Source organism: Lygodium microphyllum, chromosome 12 (genome assembly GCF_053477565.2).
Source record: "Lygodium microphyllum isolate KBCC chromosome 12, Lygodium_microphyllum_v1.1.10, whole genome shotgun sequence".
Classification (NCBI taxonomy): domain Eukaryota; kingdom Viridiplantae; phylum Streptophyta; class Polypodiopsida; order Schizaeales; family Lygodiaceae; genus Lygodium; species Lygodium microphyllum.
The window spans coordinates 39,886,445-39,912,329 of NC_141146.1; positions in this window are offsets into that span (position 1 = coordinate 39,886,445).

The window sequence follows — 25,885 nt, forward strand, 5'->3', positions numbered from 1 at the left end:
TCTAGGAGCTAATTTGACAACTGGATGTCTATCTACACTTTGCAGTCTACGCTTTTCTATTCTAAGCCAAACATAATCATCAACTTTGAAATTCATAGCTTGTCTTTTCTTGTTGGCTTGTTTGGTATATGATTGTTGGGCTTTAGCAATCATATCCTTAACCTCATCAAAAATACTGTTATGCATAGTAGCAATATCATCAGCACTCTGAATTCTATTAGACAAAGATGCAACAGGTGTAGATAATCTATATCCATAAATAACTTCAAAAGGTGCTTTCTTTGTAGATGTGTGCGGTGTATTGTTATATGCAAACTGTAATAAATGTAAATGAGTATCCCATGTCTGAGGTTTAGAGATAGTATATGCACGTAAAAGATCTAAAATGGTACTATTTGTGGCTTCTGTTTGTCCATTTGTTTCTGGATGAAATGCAGATGAGAAATCAATCTTTGTGCCTAGATTTGCAAACAGTGTAGTCCAAAAATTATTACAAAATCTAGAATCTCGATCTGAAATAATCACTTTTGGCAATCCATGGTTAGTAAAAACAGTTTTCAAAAATAACTGTGCTGCTTGTGATGCTGTTAAAGTTTTCTTACATGGAATAAAATATGCTTGCTTACTAAATCTATCTACAATTGTCCAAATCATGTCATGGTTAGATTTAGTATTTGGTAAACCAGTAATGAAATCCATAGAAATATGTTCCCAAGGTTTAGATGGAATAGATAAAGGCATTAATAATCCATACTGTTTACCATGATGTCTCTTTATTCTTTGACAAATCAAACATTCAGAAACGAAATTAGATACATCTGCATCCATATGCGGCCAATAAAAATCTTCAGTTAACATGCGTAATGTAGAAATGATACCTCTATGACCTTGATATGGGGGACAATGAATTTCATTCAAAACAAAAGATCGGAATGGAATAGTAACACACAGTCTCTTTTCAAAGAACATAAATCCATCATTATATGACAATGAATCAACAGGAATGAAATTATTTTGAACTAATTTTTGCCAATCAGAATGAAAAGTAATATCCTGGTGATATGTATCTTTCATAGCAATCAAAGAATCAAAAGATATGATAGAAATATTATGAATTGCAGGTCTTCTACTCAATGCATCAGCAACTACATTTTCTTTTCCAGGTTGGTATTGAATGATAGGATGAAAACTTTGAATGAAGGAAGCCCATTTGATATGACGGTCAGAAATTTGGGGTTGGTTAAGTAGATGTCTAATGCTTTGCTGGTTGGTCTTTATCATGAATTCTGAACCCATTAAATAATGCTTCCATTGTTTTAATGCTTGTACAACTGCTAATAGTTCCTTGTCATAAGTGGAATATTTGAGCTCAGAGGGTTTCAGCTTAGAACTAGAATATGTTATTGGATGGTTGTCTTGCATTAGTACGGCTCCTATTCCTGATCCGCTAGCATCGGTCACAACTAGAAAGAATGGTCTGTTAAAGTCAGGCAATTGTAAAACAGGGGCATTAGTTAATGCACGTTTCAGTAAGTCAAAGGATTTCTGCTGAGTTTCAGTCCATTGATAAACAATTCCTTTCTTAAGAAGTTTGGTTAATGGTAAAGCAAGTAATGAAAAATTACGTACAAACTTCCTATAGAAACTAGCAAGACCAAGGAATGAGCGTAATTCATGTACATTTTTAGGAACAGGCCAATGCAATATTGCATCAATTTTCTTAGGATCAACTTTAATTCCTTCTTTTGATACAATATGACCTAGATATTCTATTTCTGTCTTAAAGAATTCACTCTTGTCAGGATTTGCAAACAATTGATTTTCTTTCAGTAATTGAAAAACTAATGATAAATGCTCATAATGCTCTTTTTCACTTTGACTAAACACCAAAATATCATCAAAGAAAACGATCACACAATATTGATATTTCAGAAAGATACGGTTCATCATTCTACTGAAAGTAGCAGGTGCATTAGTTAATCCGAATGGCATGACTAAGAATTCGTAATGGCCAAACTGTGTTCTGAATGCAGTCTTAAATATGTCGGATTTATCTAATCTCACCTGATGATATCCAGACTTAAGGTCAATTTTACTAAATATAGAAGATCCTTGCAGTTTGTCCATAAGGTCATCAACTCTAGGTATAGGATACCTATTCTTTACAGTGATCTTATTTAATGCTCGGTAGTCAATACACATATGATAGGTATTATTCTTTTTCTTGACTAAGAGCACAGGTGCACCGAATGGAGAACTGCTAGGTCGAATTAGGCCTCTATTTAGTAATTCTTCAACTTGACTCTGGATTTCTTTTTGCTCTATTTGATTGTGCCTATATGGTGCTTTGCAAGGTGGTTGTGTGCCAGGTATTAGATCAATCTTATGGTCTTCTGGACGTGAAGGTGGTAAACCTGGTGGTAGGTCTTGTGCAAAACAGTCCTTAAAATATGCAAGAAATTCCTTATGCCTAGGGTGCATATGAGTTTCCTTTGCGTGCAATTCATTCACCCAAATGAGATATGATTTAGTATTCTTGCGTAGTGCACGTTTTGCTTGAGTATGCGAAAGCAGTGGAAAAATATGAGATGCATGCATACCATATAATGTAATAGATTTTCCTTGAAAATTAATATTCATTGTGTGCGTGGAATAATCTATATTTGGATTATGTTGGTGTCTCCATGGCACTCCTAGAATAATGTCGCTTGACTGTAATGGGACAACTAAGAAATTTCTTCTTTCAATATATGGACCAATTTGAATTTCTAAATCTTGTACTTCTTGTGTGCTATTGTACCTAGTGCCTAAAAATGCAGCTTTTATGCGATAATGCGTAGGTACAGTATGCAATTTCAATTCCTTTACCAATTTTGCTGAAATAAAGTCATGGGTACTACCGTCATCATGCAATATAGTTCTTTCTTTTCCATGCACCATACATTTCATAGTCAACAATGAATGTGAAGTAGGCATACCTGGTAAAGTGTCGGAAGTAGTAGTAGGATCATCCTCATCTTCAGTGAAATCCGGCATATCCTCATGCTCATCTTCGTCCATGGCTCCAAGGTAGTTGATATGTGCTGGTGGCTTCTTTGAATGACAATTTGCTGCGAGATGCCCTGGCTGGTGACACTTGTAGCATACTATTGGCTTGGCTTTGGTTACATTATTTGCAATGGCTGGAAGTCTGGGTACATTTGGATTTGCTTGTGGAATAGGCTTTGGATTTGGATTGACAGTGGATGGTAATGCAGGTGGTTTAGGCCAATTCTTGCGGAAAGATGGTGATGAGAAACGACCTGGGTTAAACCTTCTGAAATTAAAATTGAATTGTTTAGATCCATAATTACCGTTGGCTTGGAATTGCTGTGGTCGTCGATCTCTTCCGCGTAACTTATCTTCAGTGTCGTGAGCTAAGGAGATGGCGTCTTCAAGGGTAGCAGGCTTGAACATGTTTACTTCAGCGTAGTAATGTCCAAGAAGTCCAGACATATACTTCCGCTTATGTGTCGTCTCTGGTACGTCTTCAAGCATGCGTAGCTGTAGGAGTGCATTCCAAAAACGCTCTGTATACTGTGGAATAGGCTCATGATCTCGCTGTTGAAGTAAATCCCATTGTTTGATAGCCTTCTCATGAAATTGCGGTGGAAGGAAATTTTGCATGAACTTCTTCTTGAATTCTTCCCATGTAGCAGGACATTCTATACTCTTGCGGACTACAGTCCACCAAAGTGATGCTCTGTCTATCAGATGATTAGTAACACACTTGATTTTATCTTTTTCGGGATAAGTTTCCTCATGGAAATAGTCATCAAACTGGCTAATGAATGATAAAACAGTCTTTCCTTCTCTTATGCCATTGAAAGTGCGAAACTTGAAACTTTGTTTACTTATCTTGGATTCCTTGCGAATGGTTTGTGCTTCAAGAGTGGCGTCGATGGTACGGCGAATCAAATCTTCAGCTTGAGGTTCTTCTTTGTCGGTGGATGCTCTTTGAAGTTTTGTCAATTGCGCTTGCAATGCTTGCCTAGCCCTTCGCTCTTCTTCCAATTGTAGCATGATTAGATCCAGCTTTTGTTCCATGGTAGGCTCAGGTAAGTCATCTTCAGCCATAGGATCATCCATATGTGGGGTAGTCATCCTGTAAAACTCAACAAACCTTTCTCACTCAAAATCAGGTTAGCGGGATGAGCGTAGCTCAAATTTGGGGTTACAAGGCTATGTATTTTTGGGTATTTCTTCTTCAATTTTCAGAAATTCTGCAATATTTCTGTATCCGTTTGCTGAAAGTACTTCAACGAACTTGCAGATAGGTAGAACAGCTTGTTGCGAACAACTTTCCAGTTCAGAGTTTTTGCATATGAACAAATCTTCTAGGAGTTTTAAGCACTAGTCAGTTCTGATTTAGTCTGACTTGCAGAGTTGCAGACTTAGCAGACTTGCAGAGTTGTTGACTTGCTGAACTTAGGCTGACTTGCAGAACTTGCAGAACTTGATTACAATTGACTTGCGAAACTTAACTTCAGAAGTGCGAGACCCGGAGTTTGCCGACTTGTCTGACCTGTGTAACTTGCAGAAAGCCTTAAGCTTAAGTGATTAAGCTTAAGCTTATGAAGCTTAATGAAAGGCTTGGCAGGCGGCGTGAATTTTCGAGGAGGGGGGTCCGTTTTTTCTTCACGCGGAAATTTCGGGCCACTCTCTGACACGCCGAGATGATTTGAAGGAGCCTTAAGCTTCCTTTAAGCTTTTAATTGAGAAGATTAAGAATTTTCTCACTGGTTTTCAACGACTTGTTGATGGAAGTGTATGCATGGTCCTCCGCCTGCAGAGCTTGGTCCTTCGCGATCTGACAGTGGAAACAGAGGTTCTTGATCGCCAGAAGTCTGCCTGTATCGACGGTTCGCGACGAGATTGACTGTAGAGCCCGTTTGTTCCTGGAGCTCCGCCTTCGTCCGAGATTGGTAGCGATTGGAAGCTCTTGATCTCTGCTCCGCTCTGATACCACTGGTACGCAGATCGATCGCAGATAGCTCACGTGGTGAATCCCGAAAGGTCCCCAAGAACAAAGTACTCTACCTTTTTGCACAAGAAACCATGTAAAAGCATGCACGACAAGAGGCAAGAGACAAATTGGGTTCAATCTCCCCCATGCCTTGTGTGAGCGCTTCACAAAGCATGTATTTTATGTATATTTCCAATCTTCATGCTCAATAATAGCCCAATTACAAAAATATGACAAGCTTTTAGCTTTTGAGTTTGCTTTCTACAAAAATAGGAAAATAAAGCTAATGGACGGTGCCCATAGTGTCTGGCACGCCCAATCTCAATGTCCAAATAGAAATAACATATCCGGGCGCATAAGCACATACAAAATAATAATCAATAATCGATGTCTCAATAGACATAACAAAATATAGGCGTGGCGGCTATCAAAATATAGTCCAAAGGTCGAATACCCGCTAGACTCCAATGCTTTCCTCCGCCACTGCTGCTATCTCTACACATCAACTGAAGCATTCACAATCGTTAGTAAAATAATACAATTAAACCGACAAAAGTGAATACCTAGCAGTCTTCAGCTACATAAATAAATCAACTGGTTAGAAATAAATCCTAACCTTAATTTATTACGAGTGTGCACTCTAAACTCATAAACGTTTATTAATTTAATATGCATTTTGCGGAATCACCCGCTATGGAATCACCCATGTACACACTAAATTAATGAAACGCCTGAAAAGGACAGGCGTCCCCATCAACTTCTCGCACAAAGAATCCTCTTTGTGTATGAGCCCCGGTCATCTAAGTTTACGGAATCCACCGTAAAACCTCACGGAATCCACCGTGGCACGGAAGCCACCGTGGAATATGCCTCCTGGCATCACTCCCACATCGAATTTATCGGCAGCTTAATCCATAACCTGCACGCACAAAAATGAGGCCTCTGCATTGTGAAATCGATGCCGGGGTTGAAGATCGTAAAAACCCCGCGTACCCGCGGGGAAACACCCTTTTGGAAGGGGCAAACTGGATAGTGGTTTTTTTTAAAAAGGCAATTTTTTTTATTATTATCCCTTTCCCCCAGCCGATGCATGGCTGGAGGAGAGGGAGTGTGAGATGAAGTAAGAGAGGTGGAGTGAGGTGTATGGGGGGGGGAGGCATGCACCAGCCACATGGTGGCCACCATCTCCCCCCCTAAAGCTATAAGAACCCCCCCTTAGCCTTGGGGGAGGGGAGTAAAGAAGAGAGGCCGCCGTCCTGGGAAGAAACTGCCGTGAGGACCGCCCTGCCACGACTAGACCTGCCGGCCGCTGCCGTCGTTGCAGCTCTGCTGCCGCCTTAGCTCACGGTTGCCCCCACCGAGTCAATCTTCCCCCCTGTCATCAAATCCTTCCCTCTTCCCAATCATTGGTACCACGTCGATTCTGTTTAAAAGAATCAAAAGCTTCTTAGAAGCTTCTTTAAGAAGCTTCTAATTCTAAGGGAGAAGGCCCTTAGGCCTTGTTCCTACGTGCCCTCCCCCGATTTTAAAAACTGGGTTCATAAAGCCCCAAATTCCTGCGCAAGGGAGAAAGCAGGCAAGCTTGGAGGGCGTTTTGCCAAAGTGGATGAAATTCGGAGATGGCCCCCAAGAAGACGCAAGGTGCACCCGCAGGAGGTTCCTCCCCAAAGTTACACGTGGACATCACCGCGGATCCACAAGCCCATGTTTTATGAATTTAATTCCACGTATAAGAAATGCTTTAAACATGCTTAATTCCATAGGGAGAATGCATTTTACGTTTATCATTAATTCATGTGGTAGTGATAAAAGTACATTTGATAAATTACCTCTTTGAACGATAGATAAGGATTGGTGCATATCATGCAATTGGATCGTTTGCATCTCCAAAGTTATAAATATAAATCACTTACTCGTCCTACGAACTTAGTCGCAAATTGCCTTATCGTGCATTTTTCAAGTGGAAGTCTATACGCATATTGCCTAGGGGTTAAAGAGGAAAATTATTAAGTGCATTGGCAGTGAAGGAAAAGAGTATCATGCATTTAGTCAATAACTTCCTTTGTTATGACTCGCATGAGGAAATTGTTAAATTTCCGTTACACGACATGAAAATGAAACTATGGACATTGCACGTTACATGTAAAGTTGTTTGTTGAACGAATTGAAGTTTGCATGTCACAGGAACTTAATTAATGATGTTGTAGCGAAGGGTCGCATGTTACATATTCGTAAATTTCATTTCATCAAGTTGCATTTAGAAAAGATTGCATGGCTTATTAAAGCATGAAATTCTAAAGCTTAGACAAAAGGTGGTAGGCATTACTCCTCAATGTAAATCCTAGTAGGTCCTACGTAAGTTATTCTTCAAATTATCATGCATTTTGGCTTTAGCAAGAAAAGATAGGGTGATTGTGGGTCTTGTGGTGCGTAGAAGCAATGAATCACATGTTTACATGTATTGTGACATTTTGCAACTATTTTTCTCCTTTAGATCAAGTTTATCATCTCTAGGAAAGGGCCATTCTTGTCGCATGAAAAGTAGAACAGTTTACCCAAAATCAGTTGTAATATTATAACATTAGGGATTCGTATAGGCATGACTAGTCGATATGATAAACACCTCAAGTACTAGCTAGGGCTTGGCACGTCAGAAATGCAGCATAGTGTCATACTTAGACGCCAAGTCAAAGCCCTCAAGCCCAAAGGTCCTACCCACATTCACGGAATGTTGGGTCAATTGGACGCTCATGCAAACAACGATCTAGGGTTTCTACCCTAAGGATCATTCAACCTAATGCTAAAACTCGGATTGAGTTTGGAAACCCTAGGACCGAACGTTGTCGGCCTAGTACAATTAGGGTTGGGTTGGTAAGAAGACACCCCAAACCCTGCGTCTTGTCTAAACAAAAGTCCTTGACCAGGAAACGTCGTTCAATGGGTGAAATGATCCCATAAGTTAAGAGCGACACTTGTGCAACAAGTTGCAATGTCGCGCGGCCTTGTGGTTTAATCACAAGATAGATTTGCCATTCCTTGGATTAAGGTTGGTAGGTTCTAGTGCAAGTCTAACTTGCATGAGGATGAGTAGTCATCCTGCTATGTCACCTTTCTTGGGCTGATTTGCCAAGTTAAGGAAAGTTATGTATTGCTTGGTAAGCAAAGGATCAATCAAGTTAGGGCGACATGGTTGCCAGGATTTAATGTTAATTTATGGAACCTAAGGTGTTGGTTAAGTTGGGTTAACAGTGTATAGCCCTAACCCAAGGACAAAAGGGTGAACAAACAGACCCTTGGGGATCTTGCCAAGTTGCAATTGATCCCGGATCGAATGCTGGATGCATTCGGAGATAAGGATTCACTCCTTAGCAGTTGGCCAAATAAACGACCACTAGTTTGATTGTGCTTGTAACAGTTTAGGAGCACTGTTTGCATTGTTTGCTCAAGGAACTAAATGATGGAAAGTTAATTAATGCTTCAGGTTCAAGGCTTGAAGGGAGAGGCAGCATCAGTTACCCCCGAGTGTCTGCCTGACCCTAACCAAGGGGGTTGTTAGCTGTGCCGGGAATGTGGACTGAACCCACCACGAGAGGTCTCTTCGTTGAGCATTACTTGGAGCAGGAGGATGCTTGGGTGCCAGGGGGGCTCTGGCCGTAAATCCCTTGCCTTCCGTGCCCTACACAAGAGGCCAACGTGACTCGGGATTGGATCTCGAGTCCCGCATACTAGTCTACGGGCAAAATCTTGGATTAGCAATCCATGTGGATTGCTAGATAGCCTTCGGGCGGATTATGGATTGCCTTCGGGTGGATTATGGATTAGCCTACAGGCTGGATTATATGATGTTTTCCAAAGATAAATGAGATCAATTGTTGAAAGGAACTTATTTGACACTATTTTTCTATGTCAAGTGCTAAGATTACATGAAGGAACTGGTGTCTAACTGGCTAATTAAGGAAGCTGTTTGATGCATGTCCAAGTAAACGTGGTAGGTAATTAGACAACTAAAACAACCATGAGGAAAGTGCGGTGGATGTGGCCATGGGTCCGTCCTATGGATGGGTGGTCCCCGTTGGCCGGGAACTTTTCTCAAACGAAATGGACAGCAAGGAGCTCTTCTCAAAGGAAATGAACAGCAAGGGTGCTGACCTAGAGTTCAGGTTACTAGAATCTGATTTATGCTGTTTTAGGGGGAACGGAATGGGACTATGCCTTATGGACAGAGAGGTCAAGCTTTACATCCCTCTCGTTTCCCATTCTCCTTGAACCAAGTGCAGCATGAATCCGCTTCGACCTTGACGTTTCTGCATAAAGTAGTTTGCCTGGGGTTCGACGCTAGCTATTGTTCTAGGAGTTTGACCACTAGGAAAACCCTGATTCAGGTTGGTCCTAAGTGGGAACGGCCGAAATACTTCCGCTACGTGGCAGACTCGGAAAGACCAAGATCGCAAACCCCGTAACATTCCATGGGAGTTCCGGGCGGAGCTTTCTGGACTCTCTTCCCGATGGACTATTGAGATATCGAGCTCCACTCGTGATATGCCAGGGTGACCATTGTGCATTTATGTCACCGACTTGTTAGCTGCACATGCGATTGGTACACTGCCCATGAATCATAGCTAGATGACACGTATCCTTATCTACTCTAGTTCATGGCTCAGTTAGTATGCCACCTTAGTTAGTTGAGTCTGGTTTGAGACCCATATATAGGGTTCTTCTATTTCTTTGTAATAGAGTTCTTTTTGGCTTACACAACTAAGGAAAACTGTTTTCAGCCTCCACCTTTGTGTGTATTCCCTCATTTTGTAAGTGAGAAAGCTACAAGTGAGACTCCTTCCTTCTCTCCCACAATCTTGACATGGTATCAGAGTCTGGTTCGTGGTAAGGAGCTCAAGAAACCAAGCCAAGTTCGCGGCGTTCTGGTAAGAGGACCAGTGTTGCTTTCATTTTTCGAGTTTGGGAGCAAGTCTCTGCAGGTAGCACAGCCGAAAAGTGCAAGAGTGCATTGTCTCAGATTGAGACACCCTTCGCGGTGTAGCAAGAGGGCAGTGTATGCTGCGAAAGTTTTTCGCACGCACTTAGGAAAAGGCCCTATTTTTTGCTGTGTGACCACTGTTCTACAGGTCGGTGAAAAGTTACCATAGAAATTGCATCGTATGCCTATGCACAGAGACATTGGGAGTTACAGAATTATCCTTGTTGCATGTTGATGCAAAATCATCACTAGGAAGTGACTGTGTGGTCAAATACCACTTTCGTCAGTTTTGCAGATTTTCCCTTGTGAGGCTGAAGCTGTGTTTTTTGTAGTGACATAATTTTTTGTAGTGTTCTATAATGGCGTCTAATTCTCTTTCACAGATTGTCACTGAAAAGCTTGACAAGAACAACTTCCAAGCATGGAAGTTTAGAATGACGATTTTCCTTATGGGAAAAGGATATTGGGAATTCATTGCAGGAAATGAAGAAGAACTAGTTCTTCCTGATGTTCCCAATCAACCAATGCAGGCATTTAACGGATGGCATGAGAGAGCCAGAAAAGTTATGTACTGGCTGTCTATCAGTATTTCAGACTCTATGATTGTGCATATTCAAGATGCAAGTACGCCAAAGGAGGCATGGGATACTTTGTCAAAAATGTATAGCACAAATACACAAGCCAGGAAAATGCAGCTTAAGCAAGAGTTTCAAGTACGCCAAAGGAGGCATGGGATACTTTGTCAAAAATGTATAGCACAAATATGCAAGCCAGGAAAATGCAGCTCAAGCAAGAGTTGCACAATGTGCAAAGAGAAAGTATGAGCATCAATGACTACCACATGAAGGTGAAGAAGATTGCAGATGCACTTGCTTCCATTGGGTCGCCAGTGGAAAATGATGATTTAGTTTTTGTGACCTTGAATGGTCTAGGAAAGGATTATGCACAGTTCCGAATATCGATTTCCGTCCGTGAAAGATTTCCTGATTTTGAGGAGTTTATTGCTCTTCTAATTTCTGAGGAGCAGAGAAATGGTGGTGCATCTTCTTCAGGAGGAACTTCAAAAGAAGCTGTCTTCTACTCAAATGCTGGAAGAGGTAAAGGGAGAGGTAGAGGAGGCCGATCTGGAGGCCGTGGTAGAAATCAGAATATGCAACAAACTCAACAAAACCAGTCCTATGGAGGAGGACGTGGTAACTCTAGAGGCAGGGGGAGCCAAAGAGGTCGTGGTAGATGGCAAAGAGGCCAAAATGCAAACAACAATGTTGAATGCTACTACTGTGGTAAAATGGGTCATATGGCTAAAGATTGCTATAAAAAGCAGAATGACATCATGAATGGAAAATTGCAACAAGGGAATTATGCATCTTCTAGTAGACAGGGTGATGACAGAAACGAGCATTTGTTTATGATGCAGCACATAACAAATTCTGTGACAAGTGCAGAAGAAAGCAACGATGTGTGGTATGTTGACTCAGGTGCATCAAACCACATGACAGGTCATGCAGAATGGATGCAAATTGCAAGGAAAATGGAAAAACAAGGATTTGTGGAGACTGGTGATGATACTGCACATCCTATTGTGCAGATTGGAAAAATTCCTTTGTCTATGAAGGATGGGAAAAAGAAATACATGTCGGATGTATTTCATGTCTCGAATATCACCAAGAACCTGGTCAAATGGTTAAGCAGGGCTTGCAGGTCAGATTTAATTCTCATGGATGCTTTGTTGAGGATATGAAAAATAAAGGTCGCTTGATAGCAAAAGGAAAGAAGAAGGGCAGAATGTTTACGTTGGATGCAGACATGCCTGAATTGAGTGCAGCAATGTTTGCACATGGGACCGGTGTAGTTGCAGATATTGATATCTGGCATAAACGCATTGGTCATGTTAATGTACAACGACTTAAATCAATGCAGGCCCAAAATATTGTTGCAGGATTGCCTAAATTCAAGGTTGCAGAAATGCATAAGGTATGTGAAGCCTGTCAATTTGGAAAACAGGCAAGGAAACCATTTCCTAGACATGTTCAAGAGAGTAAGGAGCCATTGGAATTAATCCACTCTGATGTATGGATTACTAAAGCTGCATCTATTGGAGGCTGTCATTATTTTGTCACTTTTATTGATGACTATAGCAGAAAAGTTTGGGTGTATTTTATGAAAAAGAAAAGTGAAGTTTTTGGGCATTTCAAAACTCTTAAAGTTATGGTTGAAAAAGAAACAAGCCTACAAATAAAATACCTAAGGTCAGATGGAGGGGGAGAGTACCTCTCAAATGAGTTTGGAAGGTTCTTGCAGGAGCATAGAATAAAGCATCAATATTCATGCAGTCATACTCCACAACAAAATGGAATTGTAGAAAGGAAAAAGAGGCATATTGGAGAGGTATCTCGTGCCATGCTCAACGAAAAAGACTTGCCACATTTTTACTGGGCTGAAGTAGTTGCTAGAATAGTCTACATAATGAACAGGACTCCCACTGTAGCAATACATGGGATGACTCTAGAGGAGATGTATACTGGTAGGAAACCAGATATTTCTCATTTGAAGATTTTTGGTTGCATTGCCTATGTTCATGTGCCAGATGAGTTGAGATCCAAGTTGGATCCAAAAGCTGAGAAGTGCAACTTTATTGGTTACTCTCTACAGAGCAGAAAGGGTATAGATGCTATAACCCTTCTAGTGGTAAGTTTACAGTGATCAGAGATGCTATTTTTGATGAGATGAGTAGCTAGTATAAACCAGTAAATGTGATTGATAATGTAGATACACAAAATGGTAATGCTGCACAGAATTCACAGCAGCAGTCACAAGATATTAGTGGACCTGGAGTGTCCTCTAGCAGTGGTTCACATTCTTCACCATGGACAGGCAGATTGAGATAAGGAGAATCTTCTCAAAGCAATGTAGATAATGGTATGCAGGTATCACCAAAAGGAAAAGAGAAGGTATATCAGCCCATGTTTGATGTGAATGCAGGTCACTCTTATGTGGATGGTGAATCTAGTGGTTCAGAACAGAGCATTGATGATGAGTTGGGTATTCCTTCTATTGTTACACCTAGAGTAAGGAAGACCAGGGATGTTTTGAGAGCACCTGGAAGTGAGCCTACTTTGCGTAGGTCTACCAGAGTTAGGTATCCTGTGGATAGGCTGAAATATGATGGATTTACAGCCATTCACTATGCCTATATGATCAAAGTGATACAAGAACCAGAACCCACTTATTTTGAGCAAGCCATAGGAAAAGAAAAATGGGAGAAAGCTATGGATGAAGAAATGGATGCCTTGGAAGCAAATGCTACATGGGAATTGGTACATTTGCCTAAAGATAAGAATGCAATTGGTTGTAAGTGGGTTTATAAGGTGAAACACAATGCAGATGGTTCTGTGAATAGATACAAGGGAAGATTAGTAGTCAAGGGGTATGCACAGACATATGGCATTGATTATGAAGAAACATTCAATTCAGTTGCAAGGATGGCAACCGTAAGAGTAGTCATTGCTATGGCTGCATCAAAGGGATGGTCTTTACATCAGATGGATGTAAAGAATGCCTTCTTGCATGGTGATTTGCAAGAAGAGGTCTATATGGAGCAGCCACCAGGTTATGTGCATGCTGTTCATCCTGAGTTTGTTTGCAGGTTGAAGAAAGCCTTGTATGGCTTGAAGCAAGCACCTAGAGCATGGTCTTACAAGATAGGACAATATCTTGTCACTATTGGCTTTCAAATTTCCAAGGCAGATTTCTCACTTTATGTGAGAAAAACAGAGAAAGGTATTATGCTATTTATCATTTATGTTGATGATTTGATTATGACAGGTGAGAGTGATGAAGATATCCTTCATGTGAAAATGCTATTTAAGCAGAAGTTTGAGATGAAGGATTTGGGAGAGCTGCGTTATTTCTTGGGCATTGAGTTGATTAGATCACCAAGTGGGATACGGCTCTTGCAGAGGTAGTATGGATTGGACATGCTGTCCAAATATGGGATGACAGGCTGTAAGCCTATTTCAGTTCCTTTGGAGCAGAATGTGAAGCTGAGCGCAGACGCAGGTGAGCTTCTGGAAGACCCTACTATGTACAGACGCATAGTACGAAGTTTGATTTATATGACTATTACCAGGCCAGATTTGAGCTATGCTATTGGATTGGTAAGTCAGTTTATGCAGGCTCCAAGGAAACCGCATTTGGATGCGGCTAGACGCATACTTAGGTATGTGAAGTCCACATTGCAGTATGGACTATTTTATGAGATTGGGGTTCAGATACAGTTGCATGGATACACTGATGCTGATTGGGCTGGTAGTATTTTTGATAGACGATCTACCAGTGGATATGTGTTCTCTTTTGGGAGTGCTGCAATCACTTGGAGCAGCAAGAAACAGCCTACAGTTGCCTTGTCGATCATAGAGGCTGAGTACAGGGGTGCAACAATGGCTGCATGTGAGGTAGCTTGGTTGCATAAGCTACTTTATGATATGCATCAGCCTACAGATGGGCCAGTTGTCATTTATTGTGACAACATGAGCAGTATACACTTGGTAAATAACCCAGTCTATCATGCTAAAACAAAGCACATTGAGGTGCATTATCACTATGTGCGGGAGAGGGTTTTACTAGGTTTTATTGATCTAGTTTATGTCTGCACAGAGGATCAGATAGCTGACATATTCACGAAGGCATTGGGTACAGAGAAGCTGCGCAAGTTCAAAGACCTGCTTGGTGTGCAGGAATTGGAATTGAGCTCGAGGGGGAGTGTTGAGATATCGAGCTCCACTCGTGATATGCCAGGGTGACCATTGTGCATTTATGTCACCGACTTGTTAGCTGCAGATGCGTTTGGTACACCACCCATGAATAATAGCTAGATAACAGCCACCTTATCTACTCTAGTTCATGGTTCAGATAGTATACCACCTTAGTTAGTTGAGTTTGGTTTGAGACCCATCTATAGGGTTCTTCTATTTCTTTGTACTAGAGTTCCTTTTGGCTTACACAACTAAGAAGAGAAAAAAAATTTTCAGCCTCCACCTTTGTGTGTATTCCCTCATTGTGTAAGTGAGAAAGCTACAAGTGAGACTCCTTCCTTCTCTCCCACAATCTTGACATGGACTGCTAAGACGTGTCCTGAAAGGGAACAAGTGGACACGTTACACACCAACAATATGTTTAGGGGTTTTGGGCCTCCAAACCCATCTCATATTCCTTTTCATATTCTTAGACTGTCTCATCTACCCACATTGGTCCAGTGGACTCACTATGGATTTATCACCATTACCAGATGGCCTCACAGCCTTATGGCTTCTATTTAATACAGGTGGACCTTTGGCATGTCGCATCTTCTCTACACGAGATGTCTTTACTTGCTTTTGTCCACTCTGCAATAACTGCTTAGCCATAGGAACCATGCTTTTACTAAAAGGAATAGCATCTACTCGAAAGCATGATTCATCTATAAATTGGAAAGGTCTCTCAAGAGCCTTACTAGGAGCACAACTAGAACCACTCATAGAACGCTCATCTAAGCTTGTAGACCTAATGGCTCTATCGATTCCACCATCACAACTACCTCTCATGGAAGTGTTGCAAGCCTTGATGGGACTTACTGGACTTGGAATCTTTTTATCACCAGGGGATATATTATCCCTACTATTGCCATTTTTTGCTTGGAGATTTTGGCTACCAAGGTTCCTATCATAGGCTGCCTTGGTATCAACAAGTGAGCTGCCTCCTTGTAGAAATGGTTGGAAGCTAGGATGCACTTGTACTGAGCAGGAAAAACTCCAAAATTTTTCCCAACATCTCTGAATATCTCCCTCATAATCAATGGCATGCATCTTTGCTTCCCTTAACGACTTAGGATTCCACAGTCCCACTTGGATTTGCATGTTAATCTCTAAGCCACTCAAAAAGAGCTCACCTAGCACATCACCTGGCAATGCAATAGCTCTTCTTGGCCAAAGCCTCAAAATATCATCAAAGGCTCTAGTGTATTCTTTAACAAAAGGATAGGACTCTTTCCTAATCTGCATCAGCTGCCCTAAAACTTGGGTCATAGGCACCTTCTTCTCATATTCATCTAAAAATCGATCACTCAACTCCTCAAAGGATTTAATAGACCCCCTCCAGTACCATTTTCTAGACTCTCCCTTTAGGGTACTTGAGAATACGAGCATCCGATGAATATCATTGAACCCACTTGCATGGCAAGTTAGGCTGTATTCTCGTAAATGCACCATTGGATCCTCGTTAACCAGTCCATGAAACACTAGGAGATCCCTATAAGGAGAAGGGCATTTAGTCCTTTCCTTTGGGATCAGCACTGGGCCATTAAAATCCTCATAATCATGGCCTAACCCTAGTGTCTTAGGGTCTCCAACCTCTTCCATTTCCACCTTGACTGGTGTAGGGAGGTTAATATTATCCTTAATGTCCCTTTCTGCCAACTCATAAAGTGGTCTAGGGAGACCTATAGCTCTTAGCATGTCATTCCGATCCTTTCTTAGAGGATCTTCCATATCTTTCCCCTTCCTAGGTAGTTCCATGATGGATTTATCTAGGAGCTTCTGCCCCTTGTCAAAAGCAAACTTATTCTTAGCACTTAGGACCTGGGGACCATGTCTTTTAAGCAACAATTTTCCCTTTACATCTAGGGCTTCTAACATCCTTATGATACTTAAAATTTTGGCACGATGCCCCACCACATGGGATGTTTCAGCCATAACTGCACTTCATTGTGTGTCAAGTTTTTTCCATGGCACTACGGCTTTAGCATAATCACTTGTTGATGCCATGACCACCATAGCTTCCAACATACTTATTCCATGCCCTCTAGGTTGATGGATGGTTATACATGATTTCTCTTGGGTAGAGACCACACCAAGGCAAACCTCGGCCCATGCCATTGCATTAGAGGATGGGGTAACCACTAACTGGTTACTCTTCTCATTACCTAAATTATATTATGTAGAGGACTCATGCTCTACATAATTAACTAAGTCCATTAGTAAGTTTTGTATAGGGAAAGCCAAGGTTTTCCATCCTTGAGCAAACCCCATTTTATGGTTAGCTTAGCATACTCCTAATGGAAATTATAAACTTAGGTCCCTCTACAACCTAGATTCGAAGACCGCCACTTATAGGTAGCTCCCAGCAAACTCACCACTGATGTGACCTAAAATTGGCCGGCACAGGCTAAGGCACTAGCCAGACTATTGAGATATCGAGCTCCACTCGTGATATGCCAGGGTGACCGTTGTGCATTTATGTCACCGACTTGTTAGTTGCAGATGCAGTTGGTACACCGCCTATGAATAATAGCTAGATGACAGCTATCCTTATCTACTCTAGTTCGTGGTTCAGTTAGTATGCCACCTTAGTTAGTCGAGTTTGGTTTGAGACCCATATATAGGGTTCTTCTATTTCTTTGTATGAGAGTTCTTTTGGCTTACACAACTAAGAAGAGAAAAACTGTTTTCAGCCTCCATCTTTGTGTGTATTCCCCCATTGTGCAAGCGAGAAAGCTACAAGTGAGACTCCTTCCATCTCTCCTACAATCTTGACATGGTATCAGAGCCTTATTCGTGGTAAGGAGCTCAAGAAAGCAAACCAAGTTCGTGGTGTTCTGGTAAGAGGACCAGTGTTGCTTTCATTTTTCTGTTTTGGGAGCAAGTCTCTCAGGTAGCATAGCCGAAAAGTGCAAGAGTGCATTGTCTCAGATTGAGACACCCTTCGCGGTGTAGCAACAGGACAGTATATGCTGTGAGAGAGGGCTTTAGCCTTGTGGTTGCCCTATTTTTTTGATTTGAGGCCATTTCAGGGCCTGTTTTGGAGGCGAAAGTTTTCTGCACGCACTCAGGAAAAGGCCCTGTTTTATGTTGTGCGACCACTATTCTACAGGTCGGTGAAAAGTTACCATGGAAATTGCATCGTATGCCTGTGCGCAGAGACATTGGGAGGTACAGAATCATCCTTGTTGCCTGTTGATGCAAAATCATCACTAGGAAGTGACTGTGTGGTCAAATACCACTTTCTCAGTTTTGCAGATTTGCCCTTGTGAGGTTGAAGCTGTGTTTTTTGTAGTGACGGAATTTTTTGCAGTGTTCTGTAATGGCGTCTGATTCTCTTTCACAGATTGTCACTGAAAAGCTTGACAATAACAACTTCCAAGCATGGAAGTTTAGAATAATGAATTTCCTTATGGGAAAATGATATTGGGAATTTATTGTAGGAAACGAAGAAGAACCAGTTCTTCCTGATGTTCCCAATCAACAGCAAATGTAGGCATTTAAAGGATGGCATGAGAGAGCCAGAAAAGTTATGTACTGGCTATCTATCAGTATTTCAGACTCTATGATTGTGCATATTCAGGATGCAACCATGCCAAAGGAGGGATGGGATACTTTGTCAAAAATGTATAGCACAAATACGCAAGCCAGGAAAATGCAGCTCAAGCAAGAGTTGCACAATGTGCAAAGAGAAAGTATGAGCATCAATGACTGCCACATGAATGTGGGAGCTTTCGCTCAACCGCCAAGACCCACGGACCGCTTATTGCTTCAAGTGTTCCAAGCCGAGCACTAATGGCTACCTCTCACATAGCCGACGTGCCATCCATACCTATGGGTGTTGTGAGCTTACCTCCATGCCGATCGAGTTACCTCCTCTCTCGCGCACTCCGGTAGCTCCACGATCCAAGTGCAAGCTTCAAGCAAGCTCCATCCTCAGGCTCCACGCTCCAAGCTCCATTGTCACGATCAAGACAAGAGGAGAATAGAAGAGAAGGAGAGAGGAGAAGATGGAGAGCTTCTCCTCCCCGGTCCCTCACCCTCACACACTCACTCCCTCACACTCTCACACTCCCTCTCTCAAGCACAAGCTCAAGCAAGCAAGAAGAAGAAGAAGAAGAAGAAGAGGAGAGCTACTTTTGGCCACACACAAGAATGAGCTTCTCATTCACTTTTCAACTTTATATACAAAACCCTAAATCCCTTTTTGGGCGGTCATCCCCTTTTCCCCTTTTTTACATAGCCGGTCGTAACCTAGGCCCTTTTTCCCATTGTCCTTCTAGCTTCCTAGATTCCTTTCCACCGCTCGTCTACATTTACAAATTGCATGGGTGAGAGCCCGGCGCTCCTTGAATTAAACCATGATGCGCTTGCGCTCTTTTACAAAAGTTTTGACTTGCGCTTTTCCTTGTGTGCCTTTCTCCCTTATTTAGGACTCTTCTCCTTATGCGTCTTTGTCTTCCGTTTCTCTTTGCCTTGGCCTTTGTCTTTGTCTTCTGCTTTAGCTTTTCCGGATTTTCCACCTTCGTTCGTTTGAGGGTTAACATTACCCCCTCCTAGACAAGTGCCAGTCCCATGGCAATCACCGTCGTAGATAGCAGGCTGTAGCATGCACCGAAGACATGGGTGACAAGGACGCCAGTGGTTTCCGTGGAGGAGTGTTAGTGGTGGTGTGGAAGAAGGTCATGGGGGCCTGTTGGTGGCCAAGGTGGCTGGTGGAAGGTTGTTGGAGTTGGTGGTAGGGCTATTCTGTGTTGGGGATTGCATTGATGGCCAGCACAAGTGTTGGTTTGTTGGGGATTCTGCACATGATGATTCTTTGCAGGCTTGTCGGATGGTAAGGGATAAGCATTTAGAGTTGGGTGTTGACGAAGAACGAATGACACTTTCGTTGGAGTCTTCAACACCTGCAATTGAAAACCTCTCATGTGATCTCTCCCTAAGGGTAGTGCTAGTCTTATCTATTGTACACAAGATAGTGTGGGAGACAGGTCGAACTCTAAGCAAGCTGAGAGTATTGTCCTGGACTTGAGGACCCAAACTGTGTATATACTTTGATGCAGGTGTTATGTGAGTACTTGTGCATACTTAGATATTACTTAGTTAGAAGACTGTCGGCCTGGTTCCTTGTATAGCAATGGGTCAGTGAAGCAAGGGGTGAAGACGATGGATAAATTTGTCGATGAAGACAAAGAGTACACTGGAAGATTGCTTGAGACATCATTATGGTCGTGTCAAGGCAATGTAGCGTAATTGAGCTCCTTGATGTCTTAGCTTTTGGTAGCTAGTGGCTACTTGTAGTGCTTGAAAAGTATGGTGTACTTTTCCATTGTCTTTCATGCCTTGCTTACCACTGGTGATTGTAATGGCATTGAGATGGAGTGCAAAAAAATTATGCAAGTGGTTCAGGGTGACAGGTTTACTAACCATAGGCGAGGCGAGCTCCCTAGGTATGTCCTGCCCTTAATGTGCCCTGAACAATTGTGGGGGATGTACAAAAGGCTAGGGGATTAGGGACGGAGCCAGCCGACCAAGGTCACTGGACGTACCGAATTTGAGGACCCCTAGGTGCAGTGTTGTGATCGTGCGTGTTTTTTTTCTCTTTTTTTTTCTTTTCTTTTCTTTTCTTTCTTTTTTTCTCTTTTTTTTTGTTTTTTTGGTGGAAAAAAAATGAATACAATCAATGCCATACATTTTAGCCTTTCATTTGGATTGAGAAATGTTGGGATCCAAAGGCTATGAAGAATGGATATTACAGAGATGATTGTGTCACCAGCCTTGATGCTAGAGGAACTATTGTTGAGATGAAGAGATAAACTAGAGATTTGCAATCCTCTTTGTAACATGTGAGACTTCGAACAATTGAGGTAGCACTTGGAGTGAGCTGCGCATGGACAAGGGCAGAGCATCTTGCGAATTGAATCCTGGATGATGAAGAGACATTCGCCCTTGTTGAGAGCGTGGCTCCTGTCCGAACATAGAGTTTGGCCAAGAAGGAGGAGGTAATCGATGATTATGCTTCGGCCATGCTCAGTTGCAATATGTGCTTTTTGCAGAGGTGTCCTTGGGTTCTCATCCAGTGGCATTTCCGTCATGGCTTTTGTTTTTTTGGTATTCATGTCACTTCCTCCATAATGGTTCTTTATGGGGTTGGTGGTCTTATGGTGACTTGGATCTTAAACACTTCTAGACATTGACCTGTGTCATTCTGCATTCACTTGGAAAGGCGTGAGAGTACATGCAAGTCACATGCTTCAACCATAATGAAAATGTCCAGCTAAACAAGACATCACCAACCTGAATCCCTTAGTTTTGACTTGATGCGTATCGCCTGCACTTGGTCATCATTGCTCATGGGGTGTGTTGGCCTTTGCTTCTTTTGGTATTATTTACACAGTCACAAAACACGTTGTTTATTTATGTACATGTTCATGAAACCATGTCACTCCGTGAGGATAAAAACCAATTGTAAAACTTAGGATTATACTAGAGCGTGGCACACGCATCCAGCACTCGTGGCAACTTACTTAATACCGATAGATATTTTGCCACATCGAGCAGCATGGACCCTTGTCCGAGTCTATTGGCAACATGTAACTCCTCCTCAGTGAGAACCTTATCGAATAGAGCATTTTCTTGGCTAGGTTCAGCCAAGTCCGTACCCCGAATGGTAGTTAGCACTCGAAGGGAAGTTGGTGCCACATAGGTCGAGTCTCTTTGGGATCGCCATTTGGCCAATCGCTCCTCAGAGACTATCATGATCTAAGCCCCTAGTTTGGCCATTACAATGCGGCATTCACACCAACGCTGCTCAAATTGACTCTGGCCTACTGACAATCACTTTAGTTGCTCTATATCTACGAGATTCAGTCGGCAGAGCACTTCATTGAACATGACGGTTAAGCACAGTTCGTCAGCCTCCTCGTCAGAGATGAGTCGCATGCGTTCATGTAAGAGCTTGTTATAGTGCTCATCAAGATGTTCTTGCTCTTCTAAAGATAAGGGAATGGTAAGTATTCTTTGAGCTGCTCCTTAGGGAATGCACCCATATCCGCAAGGACGTAGACACGTGCGAACACTTTGAGCTTAGCATCCAACTCAGTTAAGCATTCTGTGACACTTCTATGTTCAACGAAGGCTTGCTCGGTTGCTATCTCATGCAAAGTTCTAAGAGTTTCCTTAGGCTTTAGCATAGCTGGGGGCTTAGGCCTAGATGAGAAAGATTGGTCAACGCTAGGATTTCTTATGCTCTCAGGGAGTGTGCATTTTTCCTGAGGTTTTGCTGCTATTTTGTCATGGTTCTTCTTATATGTGACTGGTATAGATTTGTCACCCTGTTGTGACGACATTGTATTCACTCTTGATTGGTCGATGTGAGTTCTATTGTCAGTGGATTGAGTGTTGAAAGCAACTGTTGATGGCAACGACTGCTTTGATTTTTCAGAGCACACAGATGTGACTGAGGTTTCGCCGCTATTAGGAGAGACATCAATGGGTTCATTGGTGGATGGACTTGATGCTTTATTTCCCAGCTCTCCCTCGCTCTTGGTCTCAATGCTCTTGGGGTCCACAACCACTTGTGATTGCTATTGTCTTCGTTGTTTTCTCCTCTTTTTCCTGGTCAGTGAAGGTGCATCTCTCAACGACTCAGGACCCTGGACTAGGTCAACCGTTGATGTGCTTGGTTGGGCCTCAGTATTCTCTTTCTCTAGTGTGTCCTTATGGGACATGGCCGTGGCCTACTGAATAGCCTCGCTAGGTTGTGAGAGCACAACTACCTCCCTTTTCGGAGAGTCTAGCTCTTCATCCAACTCCCTTGAGTTTAACTCCTCCAGCCTAGGCTTTAGGCACTTTGAAAGTGCTGGAGTTGTCGAGGAAGTTGATTGCGATACCTCCTCCACAGGTAAACTACTAAGGACACGTTCCAGAAGGGGCATTGTCACGGCCAAGGGCTGTGACTGCTGTGATCCCTGATTGGAAGTAGTAGCAGCTAGTTTAGTGGGCTGGCTACCCTTGGTGGATTGTGGTGTCAAGTCCCTAGGGTGATCGGAAGTGGTCGTGTCTTTTTTTGCCCTTTGCACATTCACTTGTGTAAGTTGAGTAGCAGCACGAGGCTACTGTTATCGTGCTTCCCGTGTCCATTTAGGTGAAGAGGATGTAGGAGATTTGGGACTCCTACGTGGGCTTGGCACTGACTGGAGAATTTGCTCGTGATTATTAGATGATTCTGTCATTAGCTTTGTTGAGCAATCAGCCTTATCATGAGCAATGTTGTGCCTGTGGTGCTCATTATCCTCTTGGGAAGTCAAAGGCTCCTTGGGAACTAGTGGACCTTGTGCATGCTCGACAGTTACCTCTGATATCTGCTTGCTAGGCCCGCTAGACTAAGGATCTACTTTTTGATAGGTCATGTTTGGCTTCTTGATTTCAATCGTGAGGGGCTCAATCACTCCAATATTTTTGGTTCGAGACGTGGATTTTTGTTTAGGTTTCCCCCTATGCCTCTTTGCTTTTGACATAATTTGGGCTTTTGACAGAGGTGGTTTAGCAGGGGGTTTTGGTATTCAAATCCATCGGTTGCTTGCATAATACCCTTGAGCACGAAGCAACGCCTTGGATATCCATCATGGCGTTGTGCTAGCTCTCCATCGATGCCTTCATCTATAAGTCTTGGGCTTCTTTCGTGGTCTTCTACGATATTTGTAAGTCTAAACCCTATCCTTGGCCTTGTCTCCTGACCTTTTTGTTTCAAGTATGGCCTCACTCACTGTTTCTCTTCGTTCAACCTGCGCTTGCATCAACTCCTCCCACAACTCCTTGCTCTCATTACTAGGCTTGGCTGTTACGTTAGCACCTTCCTTGCCTTTCCCCAGAGGTTCAATGAGGTTACCCTTGCTAAAGGTTGTGACTATCCTTACACCCGATAGCGTCAGGTGTATCCTCTGAGCTGCGTAGTTAGCCTCACATTTGGTCGCCCTTTTGAAGGGTCTTCCTAGGAGGGTTTCTTTCCCGCAGCTAGCACTATTTGGAGGAACATGAAATAGGATAGGCAAGCTTTCTGTTTCAATTGTCGCAAGGATTTTTCACTTTCCTATGAGTGCTTGTGGGTGTCACCCATAAGGGCTAAGAGTTGCACTAGTCGGTGTGAGCTCTGGTTGGCCTAGTAGGGTCCATGATTCATAGGTCAACATGTTAAAATCTGCTCCTTCATCAATCAAAGCATCGATAGTATGTTCACTTTTCGTGGTGAGTTTGACCCTAAGATAAGCAGGTGGTACTATGTCTTCATCTTCCGGGTCTTGGCTTGTAAATTTAAGCCTTCTAACAGATGCCCTTAGTTCTCGACTGCACGACCAGATGTGGATTCTCCACTACTGTCTTGGATCATCAGTGCAGTGCTATTCAAGGTACATCTCTCGTCAAGAGTGTCATGTCTAGTCATCTTCGCATTTGTAGCTTGCTGAAGTTGCATTTTGCTCTGACTAGACACGGTCTGAATACAATGTCTTTGTGTTCTCATGCCATGGCCTTTTTGTTGGGGTAAAGGCGCCTCCACCGTGCCGCCCCATGTATTACTACACTGACAGTACCCGCCACTGCACACTGCAGGTGGCGGGCGCCCGTCACGTCACTTTATTCTTTACATTCATTTTAGTGACTAGTAAATAAAGGAAGGCCCGGTCACACATTGTGACTGTTGGAGTTCCCATTTCTTGTCTCTCTCTTTCTTGCTCTTGCTCTCCCACCATAGCTCGCGTGCAAGCTTCGATCCTTCTCACCTTTCAACTGGTATCAGAGCTTGGCATTCTCTTGCTCGAGCTCGACTCAGTGCTTTCTGACCTTCGCATCGACTCGCTTCATGCATTGGGTCTCCATCCCAGCAGCCATAGCCGACCTCTCGAGCTCCCGACTCTCCCCGGCTTCCCAAGCTCCATCCCGGCCTTCTTGAGCTTCATCAGGGCCTTGCCCTTGAGGTATTGCTTCAGCATTTGCAGGCATTTGAGTGTATTCTCAGTTTGAAACAGGGCAGGAACAAAGGGCAGCCACTCTTCTTGAGCTCCATAGCTCATATCTTCCCTCCCCTTTGCATTGGGCCTTCATGGCTTGGCATGTGCCTACCTTGGGCCATCATTGAGCCCCCCAACCATCATAACTCCATGTGATTGGCAGCAACACTCCAGGCCTCAACATGCTGAATTTGGTGCCCATTTTCAGACTTTGACCTCCATGTTTTACAGCTGAATGCTTTGTTGCTCATGGAGCACTCATCATTGGCCTATTTGGAGGGCATTTGAGACATTTTTGGATGTCATTTTTGATGCTTTGGCTTGACATTGAGGTTGGGAGCTGATCATTCTCAGTTTTGAAACTGTCATTCACTACATAACAGTGCTGGAAACAGGGCAGCACCCCTGACACTGACATTTGTTGCTTATGCCTCATTCCATTGGAGCTATTTGATGCCCGTATGCGGTCTACTTCCTACCCGGATGTATTGGGGATGTATGCATTTGGTTTGACCATGATTTTGGCTTGAATTCGGGGCTGAAATCTACTGTTTAGAATAGTAAATACATGCTGGAATAACAGTGGGCTGAAGGTACTTTACATGCTTTGGCACTTACCCACCGGATGTATGTTTTGAGCTTTGGCATGATGTCTCTGACATTTGGGGACGACTTGGAGCATATGTATGAGATTATGGGATGCTTTTGAGCTTCGCATTAGCTCCGTCTTCACTGGCATTTGGACCGACTTGGCATGCTCGTGGACCGCCTATGCCTCATGTCTCTGCTTGACAGCTAGGCTTTTGCATTACATGCTTTGGTTCGTGACATATGCTATTTGGTTCGTGTATGCCATACCGACATTTGGAGCTTGGATTTGGATGTATTTGAGCATTCCCGGCTTACTTGATCACTGATCTTGGTTGCTATTTGGATGTCATTGAGTTGACCGAGAGCTTATTTGGGCTTATGTATTACTTCATGGTTAATACGACCGGTGCTTCATGTATGTCATGCTCTCTTGGATGCGCTTGATGCATTGACAGGGTCACTTATCACTGATGCTTTCTCTTGGGTTGTTTGAGCTTCTGAGCTCGCTTTGTAC